This window comes from Heptranchias perlo, chromosome 13 (assembly GCF_035084215.1).
Source record: "Heptranchias perlo isolate sHepPer1 chromosome 13, sHepPer1.hap1, whole genome shotgun sequence".
Classification (NCBI taxonomy): domain Eukaryota; kingdom Metazoa; phylum Chordata; class Chondrichthyes; order Hexanchiformes; family Hexanchidae; genus Heptranchias; species Heptranchias perlo.
In genome coordinates this window covers 6,182,875-6,191,998 of record NC_090337.1, presented here as the reverse complement: position 1 = coordinate 6,191,998, position 9,124 = coordinate 6,182,875, and the positions used below count along the sequence as shown (strand labels likewise).

The 9,124-nt window shown below is 49.4% G+C and overlaps 1 protein-coding gene across 1 annotated transcript in view; it reads right to left on the bottom strand.

The window, feature by feature from the left end:
• The window catches only part of fgf12a (fibroblast growth factor 12a), a 247,241-nt gene that overhangs the window by 223,342 nt on the left and 14,775 nt on the right, over positions 1–9,124 (bottom strand). The window lies entirely within an intron of this gene.

Below are 9,124 nucleotides of genomic sequence, written 5' to 3'. Positions count from 1 at the left end.
GAATGTGTGTAGATACAAAACCATCACTGATGCATCTTCCCCACCCCCCCCGTCCTCTACCTACTCCGACTTACCACAATCTCTTTCACTCAACACCCTTTGACAGAGGTTTTCTTCATCATTAGGGTTCAGTGGGATGGCAGGGACCCGTGGACAAGGGGCAGGCACCGCCGTGACCCCGTTATTTATTCAGGGTGGTCTCCCAGCGCCATGTGCGCCTCCCATTGGTGTCGGCCGTGGCTCAGTGGGTAGCACACTCGCCTCTGTCAGAAGGTCGCGGGTTCGAGCCCCACTCCAGAGACTTGAGCCCATAATCCAGGCCGACGCTCCCAGTGCCAGCACTGAGGGAGCGCTGCACTGTCGGAGGTGCCGACTTTTGGATGAGACGTTAAACCGAGGCCCCGTCTGCCCTCTCAGGTGGACGTAAAAGATCCCACGGCCACTATTCAAAAAAAAGAGTAGAGGAGCTCTCCTCGGTGTCCCGGCCAATATTAATCCCTCAAGATCACTAAACAACAGATTATCTCGTCATCGCTCTTTGTGGGATCTTGCTGTGCGCAAACTGGCTGCCGCATTTCCTACATTACAACCGTGACTACACTTCAACTGTACTTCATTGGCTGTAAAATACAAGCCTTTCTTTCTTACTGGGATAGGCCGTTCAGCCCATTGAGACCGCACTGCCTTCAGGCTAAGTTACCACATGACGACACAGGCCTCAGTAATAAGGCAGCATTGCTGAAGGACATTATAACTACGCATGTCATGAACCCCAGAGGATTATAAAAATAGAAAGGAGCGAAAAAGAGAAGAAAAATGACCTTTCAACATGGGCTGGCTTCCAAAGGTTTAAGGCCCAAGCAGTGGCTTATGGGAAATAAATCAGAGAGCGACATCGGGCCTAATAAATCAGGCCTGAGTCACACTGCGATTAATGTGCCATAAAAGCTCAGCTGCTGAACTACACATACCACAGACTGTCCCTCTGTATATTGCAGCTTAGGTTTCAGTCAGGTTTGTGCTGAAGGAGGAAGAGCTAATATTTTGCACACTAGGCTGGTGTGATCCTCGGGAGGAAACGAAGGGCTAGAGTTCAGGCTCCTCCCCCCCCCCCCCCACTCCCCCACTCCCCCAACCCGGTTCCTCGGTGTTTGTCGCTGGATCCTGTGCTCGCTGACCTACATCGGCTCCCGGTCCGGCAAAGCCTCGATTTTTTAAAACTCTCATCCTTGTTTCCAAATCAAAAAATCTGCTCATTATCTCATCGCTGTTTGTGGGATCTTGCTGTGCGCAAATCGGCTGCCGCGGTTCCTACATTACAACAGTGACTGCACTTCAGGAAGAACTTCATTGGCCGTAAAGCGCTTCGGGACGTCCCGAGGTCACGAAAGGCGCGATAGAAATGCAAGTTCTTTCTTCTAGGTGAGCTGCAACCAAAACTAAAGAGCCTCGACCTACCCAGTCAGCAGGCGGGAGGACTTTCTCCATTCAATCATAACCACGGTCAGCTCCCCAACTCTTCCCATCACTGCTCAGTGTCTATTTCTCTCTGGGAGACACCTTGAGGCGATTTCTGTGTCAAAGGTGCTGAACAAGTTATTGCTATGGATCTTATCAAATCATCACAAAGGTCCTGCCCACAAATTGCTAGCCTTGGAGTTTCCAAGGTATGCCTTTCTTTTCTCTATTCCAATTGCAACAACTTGCAATTACATAAGAAAAAAACGGCCCGAGGTTCTTCGCAGGAGTGTAATCAGACAGGAATTGACACCGAGCCAAAAAAAAGAGGAGATATTAGGAGGGGTGACTAAAATCTTGGTCAAAGAGGTGGCCTTTAAGGAGGGCCTTAAAAGGAGGAGAGGGAGTGGGAGAGGCCGAGAGGTTTAGGGAGGGAATTCCAGAGCTTAGGCCCCTAGCAGGCTGAAGGCACGGCCGCCAATGGTGGAGCGAAGGAAGTGGGGGATGTACATTTCATTTAGTTTTCAAGGCATCTCTTCATAGATCAATTGACGTGAAACCTGGATCTTTTTTGCTGGGATGCATTGCCATGGTTACCAATTGCCCTCTTCACGCGCGAGCCCAGGGACTAGCGGAGGGCTTCGCAGCTGGAACTGATCCTCTTGTTCATGTGCTGCTCCAGCCGAGGACGGATAGTGAACAGAAAGTGGGGGAACCTTGGCCGTTTCTGCCCCCTCCTGAACCCAGGGTTGTTGGAGACTAACTGTAGCCCGTCCCCTACCACCAACCGGCTGCGGTCAACTGACTGAGCACCGACCGAGGATGGAACCAAGGGCATTCCCGTCTCGATGGGTCACAACTGGACAACTCTTTCAAAAGGGACAGCACAGGCATGATGGGCCGAATGGCCACCTTCTGTGCTGTATCTTTCTATGATTCTATGAAGTGAATTGTTTCTTTGCTTCTCATTTATTTTTCTTCAGTTCCTAATTACCTTTTCATTCAACGTATTATGCCTGCAAAACACAAGAGCCAATTCCCTACTTAAATTAACAGGTGACTTTTAAAGTGCTGGAGGCAGTGGTTTATTTTTTTAAATTGTGATATTCCAACACAACTCTTCCAGTAATGTTGCCAACTTTATGCTGCTTCCAGTGGTTGCACCTCGATAATCTCTTGGGGTGAATCTGAATTACTATTAATATATAATTAATGGAACGGTTCATTTGGAAAAGGGGACAAGATGCCACTTTGGCATTCAAGATGTTAGCTCATGATTTGAATTTGAAATGACACGTTCTTTTTCAAAAACTTGCCAAAATTCAACGCCAGAGGATTGAGATGAGAAGAAATTATTTTCGGCAGCGAGTTGTTACAATCTGGAATTCACTGCCTGAAAGATTCAATCGTAACTTTCAAAAAGGGAATTGGACAAATACTTGAAGGGGAGGAAATTACAGGGCCACGGGGAACGAGCAGGGGGAGTGGGACGAATTGGATAGCTCTTTCAAAGAGCAGGCACGGACGCGATGGGCCGAATGGCCTTTTTTGTGCTGTAAGATGCTATGATAAAAATGAGAAAAGACTATTTGACCCATCAAGCCTTCTTCATCCAGAGTCCGTGTTTTATTTTTTATTTGTTCTCAGGATGTGGGCGACACCGGAAAGGCCGCATTTAGGAACACAGGAATTTCTAGACAATAAAAGACCACGGTCTATCTAATTCACCTTCCACTATCCTGGTAGGTGTCAGCACCATCTCGCCACTGAGGCAGAAGGTCATAAGGCTCAAGTCCCACTTCAGAACCTTGAGGACATAATCTAGGCTGAAACTCACTGAGGGAGTGCTGCACTGCTGGAGGTGCCGTCTTTCGGATGAGGTGTTAAATCGAGGCCCTGTCTGCCCTCTCAGGTGGATGTAAAAGATCCCACGACACTATTTCAAAGAAGAGCAGGGGAGGTATCCTGGGTCAACATTTATCCCTCAACCGGACACCGAAAAAAAGGATGATCGGGTCATTTATTTAATTTCTGCTCGTGGGATCTTGCTGTGCGTAAATTGGATGCCCCGCTTCCTACATTGCAACGGTGGCTGCAAAGCGCTATATAAATACAAGTCTTTCTTTTTATATCATTAATCTCATCGTAATCACCCCAATCACTTCCCTGTGCCCGTGCGAGTTCAAGGACTCGCTCATCAGTCACTCTCCCTGCCCAACTAATTGTTGGCAGCACCGTCCTCTCGAGCCCCCCCTCAGCTCCTGCATTCAGCGTTCCAGTTTCACACAGAAATGCTGACCACGTTCTCACACTTCATTAAACTGTCACGCGTCAGCAGTTCCACTTTACAGAACCTCACTCCTATGCTGAAGTGTCTCATTTACAGTGGGAAGGGGCAATCTAATTTGGGGGCTCAAGATATTGATTTGTCTCGTCCAATAACAGGACCAGTCTTAAGGTAAAAGGGAGATGGTACAATTTTAAAGGGGGTGCAAGAACAGAAAGACAAAATCTTTGAAAGTGGCAGGACAAGTTGAGGAGGCTGTTAAAAAGGCATATGGGATCCTGGGCTTTATTAATAGAGGCATGGAGTACAAAAGAAAGTTATGCCAAACCTTTATAAAACACTGGTTAGGTCTCAGCTGGAGTATTGTGTTCAATTCTGGGCACTGCACTTCAGGAAGGATGTCAAGGCCTTGGAGAGGGTGCAGAGGAGATTTACTAGAATGGGACCAGGGATGAGGGACTTCAGTTATGTGGAGAGACTGGAGAAGCTGGGATTGTTCTCCTTAGAGCAGAGAAGGTTAAGGGGAGATATGATAGAGGTGTTCAAAATCATGAAAGGTTTTGATAGAGTAAATAAGGAGAAACTGTTTCCACTGGAGGAAGGGTCAGTAACCAGAGGACACAGATTTAAGATAATTGGTTAAAGAATCAGAGGGGGAGATGAGGAGACATTTTTTTACGCAGCGAGTTGTTCTGATCTGGAATGCGCTGCCTGAAAGGGCGGTGGAAGCAGATTCAACAATAACTTTCAAAAGGGAATTGGATAAATACTTGAAGGGGAGCAAATTGCAGGGCTATGGGGAAAGAGCAGGGAAGCGAGTAGGACTAATTGGATCGGTCTTTTAAAGAGCCAGCACAGGCACGATGGGCCGAACGGCCTCCTTCTGTGCTGTAAGATTCTATGACATTTTAAAAATTACTCTATTCCCTCCAATATTATGGCTTCCTCTCCCAAAGTCATCGACCACTTGTTGGGGCAACCCACCCACACCAACCGCCCCCCCTCCCTCCACCACCCCGTGGGAACCTCTGCCCGCGTCAAACCCCATCCCCCCGCCTCCCGCCCCGCCCCCCAATCACATCTCCCAAACATTCCAAAGCACTTCAGTAAAAGGAATTATTACACTTTGCAGTGACTCTTCACATGGGGAATTGCTACCATTTTACACACAGCAGGTCCCACGAACAGCAATTAGCAATGCGATGGATGACCTGATCGTCTGTTCTCGGTGGCGTTGGTCGGCCTGGGTCACCGTAACCCCCTTGCTGATCTACGGGCAATCTCACGGGATATTTAACGCCCGCCTGAACAAGCAGATAGGACCTCAGTTGAACATCTCACTCAAGGAGAGCAGCCCTGACAATGCAGCCCCCTGCCCCCACCTCCCCAAACTCCTGCGCCGATCAGTCGGCCCATATTATGCACTCCTCAGTCAGAAGTGTGGGTAGCACTCTCTCGCCTCTGAATCAGAAGGTTGTGGGTTCAAGTCCCACTCCATGAGACTTAAGCACATAATCCAGGGTCATTATCACATTGCTGTTTGTGGGATCTTGCTGTGCGCAAATTGGCTGCCGCGTTTCCCACATTACAACAGTGACTACAATTCATTGGCTGTAAGGCGCTTTGGAACGTCCTGAGGTTGGAAAAGGCGCTATAGAAATGCAAGATCTTCCCATTCATTTCCTTTAGGTGTGCGACTAACTGAGCCAAGCTGACACTCGTGTGTATCGTCATCAGTTCTGAATAGCTAGTAGCTTTTCTCAGACATATCCACCTGAATTGCTCCACAGATCAGGATCCAGCAATGGCAACATTTCCCCCCGGGGACCCCCTGATGAAGCTGATGGAGAGAAAAATAAACGCAGCCTCAGCAAGGTAGTTGTTCTGCACCTGCGAGTCTCTCCCGTGTCCCACATCCTCGCTCCCAGCATCTGTAATTAATGACACTGTGCTGAATTTGATGTATTTATACTGTGCACTTGTATCCACTGGGATCTGCACAGAACCTGCCCAAACTCCGTCACTTCAGGCCCCTTAAAGGAGCAGCACATTTAAGAAAAATAAAATATAATAACCCCCGATTTTAACCCGGGGTAGAAGTCAGGGCGTTCGAAGCAGACTTCCAACCATCTGCTAGCCCTCCCACCACCCCCCGCAAAAAGGGCGATTTAAACTCCCAGGCCTCATTTCAACGCTTCAAAACGGACTCCCGCCTGAAGCCGGGGGAATGGCACCATCGGTGGGTGGGAGTCAGAATCGGTGGGGAAGACTGGGGGTCGGAGGGAAACAGTCAGGAATGGGGGGGGGGGGGGGGGGGGGTGAAGAGGAAAGACGACAAATCGGGAAAGTCCGCGATCGAGGGAGTTGGAAGTCCAGGGCACGGCTATCCTCGTAGCGCCTGGAGGAGCAGGAGTTCTCCTGGCCCACAAGTAACTTGTAAATGTAAAATAAAATCACTTAGCTGGGCCTCCTCGGGCCTGGATGGTGCAGGTTTGAGGGCAGCATGGCTCTTAACCGGGCCCCCCCCACCCCGGTAAAAACGGTGCCCCGCTCCCCTGGGGAATGGCGGCTTTCCCGTGCCCGATTTCAGGCTGGTTATGATGGTGGGGGCGGGAACGCATCATGAACCTCCCCCCACCACCGGCATCTTAACCCCTGCATTCGCACCATTCCTGCCTGGCTGGAGGAGTTAAAATTCCTCCTCGAGTGCGTGGAAAACCTATTTGTCCTTTACAGAGGCAAGACAAATGTGCCTAAGCTCCTCATCCCTGTCCTGCCCGTGTCTCAGTGGATCAGGGGTGGGTTGGGGCCAGAAATGGGCCACATCCCTGTCTTCTCCTGTTCCTCCTATCTCCCTTCACTGAGGGCAAAACCCGGTTGGGGGCATGGGCGGGGGGCAGGGAGTCAAGTGCACCCACAGTGTTACTGGACTAGTAACCCAGAGAACGCAAGTTCAAATCCCACCCCAGCAGTTTGAGAATTTGCATTCAGTTGGAAATAAAAAAGCTGGTCTCAGTAAAAGTGAGCGAGAAGCTGTCGGATTGTCGTAAAAACCCAACTGGTTCACTAATGTCCTTTAGGGAAGGGAACCTGCCGTCCTTACCCGGTCTGGGCCTCTATGTGACTCCAGTCCCACACCAACGTGGTTGACTCCTGACTGCCCCGTGAAGTGGCCTTTCAAGACACCCAGTTGTATCAAGCCCACTAGAAAGAGTAACTCCCTACCTAACAGCATTGTGTGAACACCGTCACCACACGGACTGCAACGGTTCAAGTAGGATGCTCACCACCTTCGTCTCAGGGCTTGTTGGCAGCACTTCTGCCCCTGACGCAGATGGTTTTGGGTTCAAAACCCCCTCCAGGACCTGAGCACCCAGGAGGTAATTTTCCAAGCACACGCTGCTGGTGCATAACCTGCCGCACCGGTCGGGAATTTCCAGTACCTGCTGCCGGCAGATCCTAGCACTCCTGCCGACAATCACCCCACCCCCCCCCCCCCGCTAGGGTGATCACCCACTGAGGGAGTGCTGCATTGTCAGAGGTGCAGGCACCGTTCTGGTGATTCAAGCAGATGTGATAGATCCCGTGGTCCAGTTGTGGAAGAGAGGTTGAGATTTCCCAATATTACCGCCCTCAGTCAACACCATTAACGGCACAGATTAACGGGTATTTCATCACTCTGCTGTTTGTGGGATCTTGGTGCGTGTAAATTGGCTGCCATGTTTACTCACAAGGAAGAAAGTGTACAGAATGTAAGTCATTCTTTGGGACGTTTTGAGATGTGATGGGACAGAGTGCCCCTCTCCACTGCCCTTACAGCAGCACTTTTGGAAGTTACTCAAACTGCTCTTAAATTATCCATCCCTTGAAAGCTCCGACCTACATTGATCACCAGAAAGCTTTTTTTGGGGACTTGGCTGCTCCAGGTCCGTCCGCTGGCTGGAAGAGTCTCGACGTGAAATGGATTTGGCAAGTCTCAGTCCCAACTCCTGGTGGGCACGGACCTGCGACACGAGACTGTCCCTCATCTGGCACAAATTAGCAATCTCACTCAAGACTGTGGGGAAATGAGAACAGTGCCATGATGGAGCAGTAGGGGATGCCCCACCCGAGTCTGGGCTGAGGCACGTTGTCGGGAGTGAGCGGAGGGACCTTTACTCTGCTGCTGGCTGAGGTATCTCTGACCCGGGTGTGCCTGAGGCTGATCCTAGGCGCCTGCAGTGGCAAGGTTCCATCTCTCAGCACTAATGTTCCTGGTGTGAAGGAGCAGAATAATTAAAATAAATGGCAAAATTTAGTAGTGGACGTCATGCAAATACATTGAGCTGTCGCTCACTAATATCACCAACGACGACGTCTAGACCTTGGGAGAAGCTTTGCTCAGGAGGGGAACCATCTTGTGAGTCAACCTGGTAGAGTTTGATAGGCAACCTACATTATAATGTGATACATCACAGAAAACCATTCGGCCCATCATGCCCACGCTGGCTCTCAATTAGTCCCAATCCCCTAATATATCCAAGCATAGTTGAGAGTACAATTTTTACCTCACATAAAAACAGAAAACTCTGCAAACGCAGGTCTGTCAGCACTCAAAATAGAAAGGAGCTCGGGTGGAGACCCCGTTCGGAACTGAGGTAGGGTCCCCGCCCAAAGGTTAACTTGTCCTTTCTCTTTCAGACGCTGATAGACTTGCCGCGCATTTCCGGGATTCCGCCGTTTTGTTTCCGATTAAGGCCTTTGCAGTGTTTTCCAAGAATCTTAAACGCTCTTAATATAAATTATTACCTCATTACCAATCAATCGGAAGCAACGCTCGGGATCTGTGTTGAAGCTGTTATGAAGCCCCGCAGGCATAGCTGAGATGTATACTCTCGACTTGGAATCAAGCCCAGACCTAACTGATCAAAGGGAGAGTCTGTCCTGAGAGATGGTACTTCAAGACTAAACCATGTTTCGAAAGGCATTGTTGGAACAGCTGCCCGATCTCAGCATCAAAAGCCAACTAACTCCCCCTATGAAGTGTAACCCCTTTTTAACCCCTCGTCTGTCACAATATTATTGTGGGTTTTTCAAAAATACATCAACACAAATTTTGTAATTTGTAATGTTCAGTGGGACATCAATAACTTTGAAGGCATTGGCTGTCAATTTAGGTCCATCAGCTTCAGCTGAGGTTACTGTCATTGGCAAGTGAATCTCTGCCTTCATCAAGGCAAAGGGTGTGAGTTCTAGGGGATCGAACATTTTTCCATTTTTGTCACCTAGTGACCCATCAAACACTCCCGGGACAGGTACAGAACAGGTTAGATACAGAGTAAAGCTCCCTCTACACTGTCCCATCAAACACTCCCAGGGCAGGTACAGCACGGGTTAGAT